Source organism: Melitaea cinxia, chromosome 25, assembly GCF_905220565.1.
Source record: "Melitaea cinxia chromosome 25, ilMelCinx1.1, whole genome shotgun sequence".
In the NCBI taxonomy this organism is placed as follows: Eukaryota; Metazoa; Arthropoda; class Insecta; order Lepidoptera; family Nymphalidae; genus Melitaea; species Melitaea cinxia.
Window position 1 is genome coordinate 5,947,613 of NC_059418.1, and position 11,157 is coordinate 5,958,769.

General features: G+C 35.7%; 1 non-coding gene across 1 annotated transcript; it reads left to right on the forward strand.

The window, feature by feature from the left end:
* The first annotated feature begins 672 nt into the window (after nt 1-672).
* On the forward strand, nt 673-745 carry Trnar-ucu. Its single transcript has one exon. It is a non-coding gene; the product is annotated as a tRNA-Arg (tRNA).
* Nucleotides 746-11,157: the final 10,412 nt, after the last annotated feature.

Here is an 11,157-nt window from a genome sequence, read left to right on the forward strand (position 1 = left end):
AGTAAAAAAGTATTTAAATAATTGTGTTTGCTCACAAACGAAAAAAAAAACTGACTTCAATTACATCGACGAGTAATACAACGTAGATCGACGAAAAAATAGTCAAGTAACTACGTGTTATCAAAGATTACTCAAAAAGTAGTTATCAGATCTCAATAAAATTTATATGCGACCACATGAGCTTTCGATTAAATTAAAAAAATTTAAAATCGGTACACCCAGTAAAAAGTTATTGCGGATTTTCAAAAGTTTCTCTCGTTTTCTCTGGGATCCCATCATCAGATCCTGATCAGTTTTCTTATCATGGTACTATACTAGGGATATCTCCTTTTCAACACAAGAAGAATTATCAAAAACGGTACATCCAGTAGAAAGTTATGCGGTATAATAAAACGTAGGTCGACGATAAAAGCGTCAAGTAAAAACGCATTATTAGATATAACTCGAAAAGTGGTAGTTAGATCTCAAATAAATTTAAATGGGACCAATTGACACTCACCACCTTTCGATTAAAAAAAAATTGTCCAAATCGGTCCACCCGGTCAAAAGTTCTGATGTAACATACATAAAAAAAAAATACAGTCGAATTGAGAACCTCCTCCTTTTTTGGACGTCGGTTAAAAAATTATATTTCATAACTACCGTACCCTATTATAACATATGACGTTCATAGTCTCTGTGGCGCAGAGGATAGCGCGTTGGACTTCTAATCCAAAGGTCGTGGGTTCGATCCCCACCAGGGATGATGCTATAATTTATTTTTGTTACTAGTCTGATTAAAATTTTTGATAAGCAATCATTGATATATTAGATAGTTGATATCGTCATACACATTTCAAAACACAATTATTTATAAAAAAAAATTAAATTAACAAAAATGATTCTTTGATATTAAAACTTAGAAAGATTAATGACAGAAGTTATATTAATTACTAGCTGTGCCTGCGACTTCGTCCGCGTGGAATTTAACAAAAAAGGTAATTTTTAGTTCCCTGAGTTGTAAAATAAATAAATATTAAAAACCAAAGTTACTCTTTATTACATCAACTATCTGCCAGCGAAAGTCCCGTGAGAATCGGTCCAGCCATTTCGGAGATAAGTCCGAACAAAAAGACAGACAGACAAACAAAAAATATCCCAGGTGTGGTACCATGATAAGGAAACCAGGAGCTGAAGATGAGATCCCAGAGAAATCGAGGGAAACCCTTGAAAATCCTCACAACTTTTTATTGGCTGTACCGATTTTGATGATTTTTAATTTAAACGAAAGTCGATGTTTATCATGTGGTCACATTTAAATTTCATCGAGATCTAATTAGAGCTTCTGGAGTAATCTTTGATAATGCGTATTTACTTGACTATTTTTTCGTCTACCTACGTTGTATTACTTGTCGATGTAATTGAAGTCGGTTTTTTTTGTGCCAGCAAACACAATTATTATTTTAGTAATCTTTGATAGCGCGTATTTTCGTGACTATTCTTTCTTCTACTTACGTTGTATTACTTGTAGATGTAATTGAAATCCGTTTTTTTTTTTTTTTCTTTTGAGAGCAAACACAATTATTCTATACATAAATAATACCTATAAACCAAACAATTTAACAATTCACATGTTCCTTAGTTGTTATTATTGTCAAGGTTTTGATTTCCTAACTTAACTGTACCGTCGAAAGGTCATTGACATTACGTGTACTTCAAGTTACCTTAAAGTCAGTTTGTGCTGAATTGTAACTTAAAACAAATTCAAATGGAATAATATTCAACGCGATGTTAAGTAAACAATAATAATTTTATGCTAATATGTAAATTATTCGACTCCTGACTACGTCCCTTCAAATGAGGGGGTTCTGTGGGTGTAATGGATCACGTTCCAGGTGAAAAAAAGGGTGTGTACTTATGTATGCACGTAAGAAGTTATACTTCATTGGATAGCTAACTTCATGTTGCTAACTTCTTCTTCGTTGGCAAGTTAACTTCAGAGGTCGGAGTTTTACCTAGCGCGCCAAAAGACTTAAAAAATTCTTGACAATTTTTAAAATTAACTGTTTAAATAGACGAGCTACTTTAATAGATTCGTTCCGCATGATACCTTTCGTAAGCGAGTAATCGCGATTATAATTTACAATGAAGAACATTTTTCGAGACAAAAAATTCGTTATCCTATGAAGTTATTTAGTTGTATGCGGCAATTATTATTGATATTTCACTTTATCGATTTACGTTTAAGAAAAATTGTAATGGTTATGCAGAAGGACTTTGCGTAAGTAGATCGTAAATGGACAAAGTAAAATTTAAATAATTGGAATTGCACGCAAATGAAAAAAAAACCCGATTTCAATTACATCGACAAGCAATACAACGTACTCGTAAGTAGACGAAAAAATAGTCGAGTAAATATGCGGTGTTAGAGATAACAAAAAAGTAGTGATCAAATCTCGATCAAATTAATTTCGAACTACATGACAACCAAGGCCTTTCGATTACAAAAAAAAAAACATCGAAATCGCTCTACCCAGTCATAGCTTCTGAGGTAGCTTATGAAAAAAAAATCAGTCGAATAGAGAACCTCCTTTTTGAAACATAAACAAAAAAAATAGACTTAATTTTAATATACCATGTCATGTAAATAGTAAATTGAAGGTTAAAATAAACTTCATATACTATATACATATATAAAAAAATAATTCAGTGAACCCATAATATATATTGAAATTATCAAATATAAACCTTAAAACCAATACAATATAAACCTTCTTTGAAGTCATATGTACGATTTTATTTTTGTGTTACCCACACATTAGGAATTCTAAACATTTTTGAATATCATATCAAAAATGTTCTTTGAAGTCATTTTAAACATACTTTAAAATCTGTAGAAACGTCTTGAACTTTTTTTCGCATAATCTTTATTAATGATGTTTTAAAGATATTCAACCTTCACGGTAGAACAGAACTAATTCTAACCGCTTATAATTAATTAGCACGCTTATCAATATTCAAATTAACAAAGCTACGCAGATAATTTTGTATGCATTCTAAAAATATTTAAGAGTTCTTAGAATTAACATTCCGAATCGGTGGTAGCTACACTTCTTTTTTTTAATACTCGTAAGTTGGTCGGAAAACAAGCGTACAGCTCACCTGATGATAAGCGATTACCGTAGAAGAGAAGCATTGCAAGCGCGTTGCCGACCCTATCCCCAATACCAAAATTTTTATGATGCTCGCATATACCGTCACAAAAAACCGACACCCTGAAGTTAATTAGTGAACGAAGAAGAAGTTAGCACCGTGAAGTTAACTAGCCTATGAAGTATAATTTCTTACGTGCATACATAAGTACGCCGCGTTGGCGCAACGGTCACAGCTATGGATTGTGCCTGTTGCGCTGGCGGTTGCGGGTTCGATCCCCGCACATGACAAACATTTGTATTGGCCATACAGGTGTTTGCCGTGGTCTGGGTCTTTGTGCAGTCCTTGTGGGTCTCCCCACCGTGCCTCGGAGAGCACGTTAAGCCGTCGGTCCCGGTTGTTATCATGTACACCTTATAGCGATCGTTACCCATAGTAGGGAATATATCCGCCAACCCGCATTGAAGCAGCGTGGTGGATTAAGCTCTGATCCTTCTTCTACATGGGGAAAGAGGCCTATGCCCAGTAGTGGGATATAACAGGCTAAAGCGAAGCGTATACATAAGTACACACAGACTTTTTTGTATAATATTAATACTATAAATGCTTTTATACATTACAACCCCCGGAGTAGAAAGCAGGGTCAATGAATCGTTTCGTCGTAATAACTATGCAATATATCTAATATCCTATTTGTTAATAGCGGTTTTATTGTTTTATCTATGCGTCCATCTTTACGCCTCATTCTTTTGTTGCATTTTGCATTGCTTGGCAATCTTTATTATTTTTAACCGACTTCAAACAAGGAGGGGGTTATCAGTTCGATTGTATATTGAACCAAACTTCTTTACGCACGCTTGACTCGGGAAGTAAGATGGCGAATGCGTGACGAGAGCGTTACAATAAGTGTGATCGGGCGAGACGAACGGAAGTTGAGAGGGAGATATAAGTTAGTGAATAAGTTAGAGAGGTGCGAGCACACATTTTCATCCTTTTTTTCTCATAGCCAGTTACGTTTCGTATGTCTAAGACAGTGCAAGCCTATTGTGCAGAAGTTTTACTTCAGTCGTGTGGTCTAAAGAACACTCCTTTTATTTTAAATGTATGTTACCTCAAAACTTGACTGGGTGGACTGATTTTGATGATTTTTTTTTTAATCGAAAGGTGGAACGTATCTTGTGGCATTTAAATTTAAGTGAGACCACTAAAATTTAATTGAGATCTAAAAAGTAATTTTCGAGTTATATCTAGTAATGCGTAAATACTTGACTATTTTTTTGTGGACCTATGTAGTATTATACCGCATAACTTTTTACTAGGTATACCGATTTTGATGATTCTTATTTTAATCGAAAGCTGACGCTTGTCTTGTAGTCCCATTTAAATTTGATTGAGATGTGATAACTAATTAGTACTTGACTATTTTTTTTTTGTCTACGTACTTAGTATTACTGATCGATAGAATTAAAGTCGGTTTTTTTCGTTTGCGAGCAAAATAAAATCATTTAAACGCGATTCTGTACAAAAAAAAAAAAAAACTATAATACGATATAATAAAAATACATCAATGTAAATAAATACTCTTTTGTTATTACGGCTGAAAATTTAATTATAATTATTATTGAATTAAAACTCTTTTTTCAACTAGGTTTTCAACTGCAGGGTCTCAACGCTATCGCTAAAGCTACCTGAGGAGGCGATTATAACTTAAAGTTATATTGGTGGCGATAAGATTATTCACTCCCTTAAGCATTTTTGTAAATTTTTAGACGAAGTACTTTAGGGGGTTTCTACGTGGGTGATTATAAAATATATTCTATTGTAATTCAGTTATCAATAGTTAGTTATAAATATACTTATTATCTTCTTAAGCCGCACTACTCCTGGTAATTATTTATTTGAGTTGTTGAATCCCACGACACAGGCATTGCCTAGTGTGGGATTCACTGTTTCTTTCATGTAATGTGTATCTTTATAGTTAAATAAACTATTTGATTTGATTTGATTTTGATTTGATACATGAAAAAAAGTTTGAGAAACATTGAACTCAACAAACTATTTTCAATTTTAAGAAGATTTTAATAAAAAAAATGTCTCTCATCAAGGCGACTTAAGTTGTATTATATTTCCTCTTGAACGCTCTTTAAATAATTCCACACAAAAAGCCCGAAATACTGTTTTCTTGAAAGTTCTTTTAAATATAATATTCTTTTATCTTTAATATCGTTTAATATTTTTCCATTTAAAACTTTTTTTTATTTCGTATTGAACAAAAATTTCATAATCTGTACTATACTAGAGATGCGACCAGACTTCGTTTAGGTTCAATTTAACGAAGAAAATTAGAGAGACGTCTAAATCAATCAATCAAATGAAATACAAGAACTTAAACTGTTATATAATAATGTTATAGCATTTTTATATAAACAATTTTTTGAAATGTGATTTGAAACTCGATGGAAAGAAAACGCGTCACAATAAGGAACACATAAATGTATAGGAGAGTAAGAGATATAATTTGGATATAATACATTATCGCTTAAAACGCGTAAGCGACGTGTTTTGTATGACGCTTACGACCTTCTTCACGATATCGTGATTATCGTCGATTGAACAACGCGTAATAGTCTTCCTACGACTTTTCAGAATTTTCGCTTTTGACATTTGTTAATTGTACTTAAACCTTTGTAGTAGTAAGGAAAAGTGTGATCGGGCGAGGCGAACGGAGAAAGTGAGAGAGGTGCGAGCAGACATTTTCTTTCTCTCTTCCTTTCATATCCAGTTACGTTTCGTATATCTAAGACACAGAGCAGGCCTATTGTGCAGAAGTTACACTTCAGTCGTGTGGTCTAAAGCTCTCGTTGTTTTTATTATTAAATTTTCATTTACATATTACAGCAACGAAAAAAAAAAGGATTATTTGACGTGATGCAATCATTTGGAACTTTGACACGTAATTATACCCATTCCGACGACGTTCTAGGCCGAGGTGCGATCTCGCTAGGAGACACCCTTAGGACGAACGGCCCACCCGAGCCCTCCAAAAGGGCCCACATCTTCCTTCGTGGCCGGTCTCACCGGTGACGTTTTAAAGACCGGTAGGGTTAACAGTAACAATCATTTCGGAAAAAAAGTCAGCTGTATTACTTAATAGTCAACAACCTTCCCCACTCAGACAGCTACGAACAAACAAATATTTCATCATTATATTACAATAGATATCTTTGTGAAGAACAGAAAATTTCTATTCATAAGATTAAACGTGACCATTGTACCGCGTCCTCTTACAAGCTTAAGAAAAATTCGCTACAATTGTTTAAAATTTTAGCGTTCCTTGCAATAAAAACAAAATTATACTAGTAAGGTTGGAGTTTACTCTTTGAGAATGATATAGGATAGGATGATAGGTGCGAAGTATTAAAGAAATATGGGAAGTTTAATTATGTGAAGCTAAGCAGTGACGCTGTGTGACGCTTTAGAGCACTTTTAGCTGTATCCAGATATAGGTATAACAGTGTACCAGCATTTACTTTACCGAATAGCAAGCCGCAGTCAATGTTTTGATGTAGCAGTTTATAGAAATTGGTTTTGAACAACCCTTGCGTTTCCAGGAACTAGTTCCCTCAAGTAATAGGAGGAATGAAACGACCAGTATTGATTGTTCACCACGATTTTATTTTTTTCGTTTCACCAATATCATATACAGAGTTTGATGCAATCATAACGCGATCTAAATGAGACCTCGCCATCTAGTGGTACACAACTTATAACTATATTAAACTAACAAAGCCATACATAGGGCGAAGACCCCAAGGGCAATGAGACCCTGGCCCAATATGGCCGAAATGATGTGACCCTGGTGGCTAAGCCCGGGTAAAGAAAGCCCGGGTAAAGAGGGCAACCTCGAGGCCCGTACCCAGATAGACCCTCGGGCCTGTCAGGAAGACCCACACACGCTATACATAAGTCACGCTCCGAGCCATCTATTGGTATATAGCTTACAACTAAATTCAATTAACAAAGTTATACAGGTTCATTTAATAGAATATTTTAATGTTTAAGTATTAACTCCAATCCCGTGTCAGAGCTGACACACAGTTTTTTGTTTTTTACTTTAAATTAAGTTTTCAAAGTACCCACTTCTGGTTTGTTTACAAATGGAATAGAACAGAAAAACATATAATAGAATTGAAAACGCTTTAATTGTTATTTTCACGACTTCCAGACAACAATTATTTCCTTTCCCCACCCTTAATTTTACTTCCATCCCCCATATGGGGGAGAGGGGGGTAAACAATAAACTAGTCAGTACCATAATTCTCTTCGACTGTAATTTTCCAAATATATACAGAATAACGTAAGGAACCATAAACATAAAAATCTTTCAGACTTGCACTTTTGATAAACGTATACTTGGACAAAAAAAAAATAGCTGTTTGATTTTTTAACAATTATAGGATGGTGTTGAAAATATTATTGGAATTTCTCATTTCCTAAAGGTTCTCTATTCGACTGTAGTTTTATAGCGTTTGATCTCATTTTACACGCCTTTTATTAGCTTCACCTGTATGTTTGTATGTTTGTAACCGACTGCTTTGGACTTCATTTTGACCCACTTCAAACGTTCAGATTTCATTTAAACTTAGTAGACTTATCTGGTTATGGGATCTCAGAGAAATCGAGGAAAACCCTAGAAAATCGTAGTGACGTCTAGTGCGTTTGTTAATTTTTTTCGTCTAGCTACGTTGTATTACTTGTCCGATGTGTGTGATTGAAGTCGGTTTTTTTCGTTTGTGAGCAAACACAAAAAAAGACCGGGTCGGTCCGGCCCGTTGGACCGACGATCTACGTAAGATTGCCGGTGTAGGCTGGATGAGGATTGCGGAAAACCAGGATGTCTGGCGCGAACTTGGGGAGGCCTATGTCCAGCAGTGGACTGCCATAGTCTGAAGTGAATTAAAGACCCACGTGATTAACGGACGATTCCCTTATAATATTATGTAAAATTAATAACTCATGCTTTAGCCTTCTTAAAGAAAGCCCCCTCCCTCAAGAGTTTAAATAAAGGCTCTCAAAGAATTAGCTACATTTCTCCAAGCACGGAGACACAAAGTGCTTCGTTTTTGGTTAGTTACATATTAAAACTTTTTTCAACCGCAGTCAAGGTCATTGCCCTCTCGATTTAAGGTTGCATTTTAAGTAGACGGTCAAGCGTGAGTCATTCTTGCACAACTTATGTCAATGAAAAAATAATATATAAATACTAAAATGTATCGTCGAAATGTATGTACGCGGATAGCTATCGAATGATAATAATTGTGTTTTAGATAACGTCCGATCGATACACATAATTAAATTTACTAGTGGGCGCCCAGTGGTCGAAAATTCAACCATAATTAATTTAAATTATATACTAGATCGTTCAATAAGTCCCGAGACTAACCTGGAAATGGCGCATATATTAAAAACTCTTTTGATTTTTAAAAAGTACTGGCTATCAATACAAGAATATGTGTCAAATTTTTAAAAATGGAACAATAAAATTATTGATTTTGAAACATTTAAGTGACGCTACGGTTGTAATTTTGATACAATGGAAAAAAAACGAGTTTCGCGTGTTGATAAAACATTGTTTTTTAATGGGAAAAAATACCGTTGAAGCACAGCAATGGCTTATAAAATGTTATGCAGGATCAGCTCCCTCTAAAGCAACCATTTGTCGGTGGTATGCCGACTTCAAACGCGGTCGCATGCACACCAATGATGGGGAACGCTCAGGTCGTCCAAATGAAGCAGTGACTCAACAAAATATTAACCAAGTCCTCAAAATCGTATTGGAAGATCGGAAGGTAAAAGTGCGAGAGATAGCCGAGATAGTGAAGATTTCAGCTGGTAGTGTTTTCACTATTTTACATAAAAATTTGGCCATGAAAAAGCTTTTTTCTAAGTGGGTGCCGCGTTTGCTTACAACTAATCAAAAGGAACAACGTATCAATGATTCAGAGCGATGTTTGGCGCTGATGAATCATAATAAAAAGGATTTTTTTACGTCGGTATGTAACAATGGATGAAACCTGGATATACCATTTCACTCCGGAATCCAATCGGCAGGCAGCGGAGTGGAAAGCGGCTGGTGAAAGCCGCCCGAAGCGTCCAAAGACTCAGAAATCGGCCGGTAAGATTATGGCGTCTATATTTTGGGATGCGCATGGAATACTTTTCATCGACTACCTTGAAAAGGGGCAAAATATAAATAGTGACTATTACATGTGCTTATTGGAGCGATTGAAGTACGAAATTGCGGATAAACGGCCTCACATGAACAAAAAGAAAGTGGTGTTTCACCAGGACAACGCGCCTTGTCACAAGTCCGTGAGAACGATGGCCAAAATTAACGAATTGGGCTTCGAATTGCTTCCTCATCCCCCTTATTCGCCAGACTTGGCCCCCAGCGATTACTGGCTGTTTGCAGACCTCAAAAAAATGCTTCAGGGTAAGAAATTTGACTCAAATAGTGAAGTTATCGCAGCAACGGAGGCTTATTTTGAAGCCAAAGACAAATCGTTCTACACACATGGGATAGAAAAGTTAGAAAAGCGTTGGAGGGACTGTATCGCTCTTGGAGGAGACTATGTTGATGAATAAAAATTAATTTTATAAAAAAGACCTTTTTTTAGTACTTAGTCTCGGGACTTATTGAACCACGTGTTATAAGTTATATTATTATAATTTATTTTAGTTCTGTTGTCAAAGACTATACTTCTATAATAATAAACAAAAAGTATATATGCATGTGTGTCAACTACATGATAGTGTGTGTAATATTTTGTTTTATTGAGTCAATATAATATTTTATGCGTAATTTAAAAAAAAATAGTAGCATAAATAATAATCTGCACTTTTTGAAATTTCCTACTCCTTCGTCAGCGCGATTTTCGTAAAAAGGGGTACAAAGTTTTTGCTTCACGTATTATTGCATTTTTATGAAAAAGATATATATATATATACTCAATCACTTTGAAAACTTTGATAGCGCGATGTTAGGATACGTCAGTTTTCTCTAGTTCCGTAGTTCGTATGCTGCTCGATAGATGTCGCTCATTAAAAAACACGTTCATTTAAAAAGTATTTTTTTTTAGAAACCGAATAAATTACGCTATTTTTGATTTTCGTATTAAAATAACGGAATCAGAACAAATTTCAATGAATTACATTTCAACAACCGCTCTGGTGTAATGGTGAGACTAGTCGCCTAAAAACACCGACGGTTTTCGGGCTCTATTCCCGCTCGGGATGGTTATTTGTGTTTGTACGAATATTTCTTTCCGGTTTAGTTGTCTGTCCTTGTTGGTCTCCCCGCCGTGCATCGGAGAGTACTTACCGTCGGTCCCGATTGCTATCATAATTACCCGATAGCGATCGTTACTCGTAGTAGAGGACATATCCGCAAACCCCTAGTTAAAACAGCGTCGTTGAATAAGCTCCAATCCTTCTCGTACATCAAGAACGAGGCCTATGACTAGCAGTGGGATGTTGCAGGTTGAATGCGTATACATGCGAATTACTTTTCTGTGTAAACGAGGCAGAAATAACTCAATATTGATTGCTAACATCTGTGTAACTTCTTAAACATAAGAAAACGACATTAATTTACAATAACAAGTATTATACATTATATCAGGGATTAATCCTTACACTGAACATCGAATGCCGTGTGGTGCCGGCCGATTAGAATAGCACCATCCCCTTTCTTCCCGTGGGGGTCGTAAAAGGCGACCGAGGGATAAACCTGGCTCAAAATCATCACGGTCCTGGAGAAGGAAAACTTCATTTGAAACCCGGAATGGGGTCTCCGTCAAGCATTCGTGGCATAGCTCTAAAATGCGAAAGACTCCTGCGGCCGAACTGGCTCCACACGTATGGACTCGTCTTTCCTATGGGCCTAGCCAGTGAGGTTGAGAGGGTGGCTTAGCAACTCTGCGTTTTCCTGAAGAGTACCCTAGGCGACACAGTGTCTGTCTGATA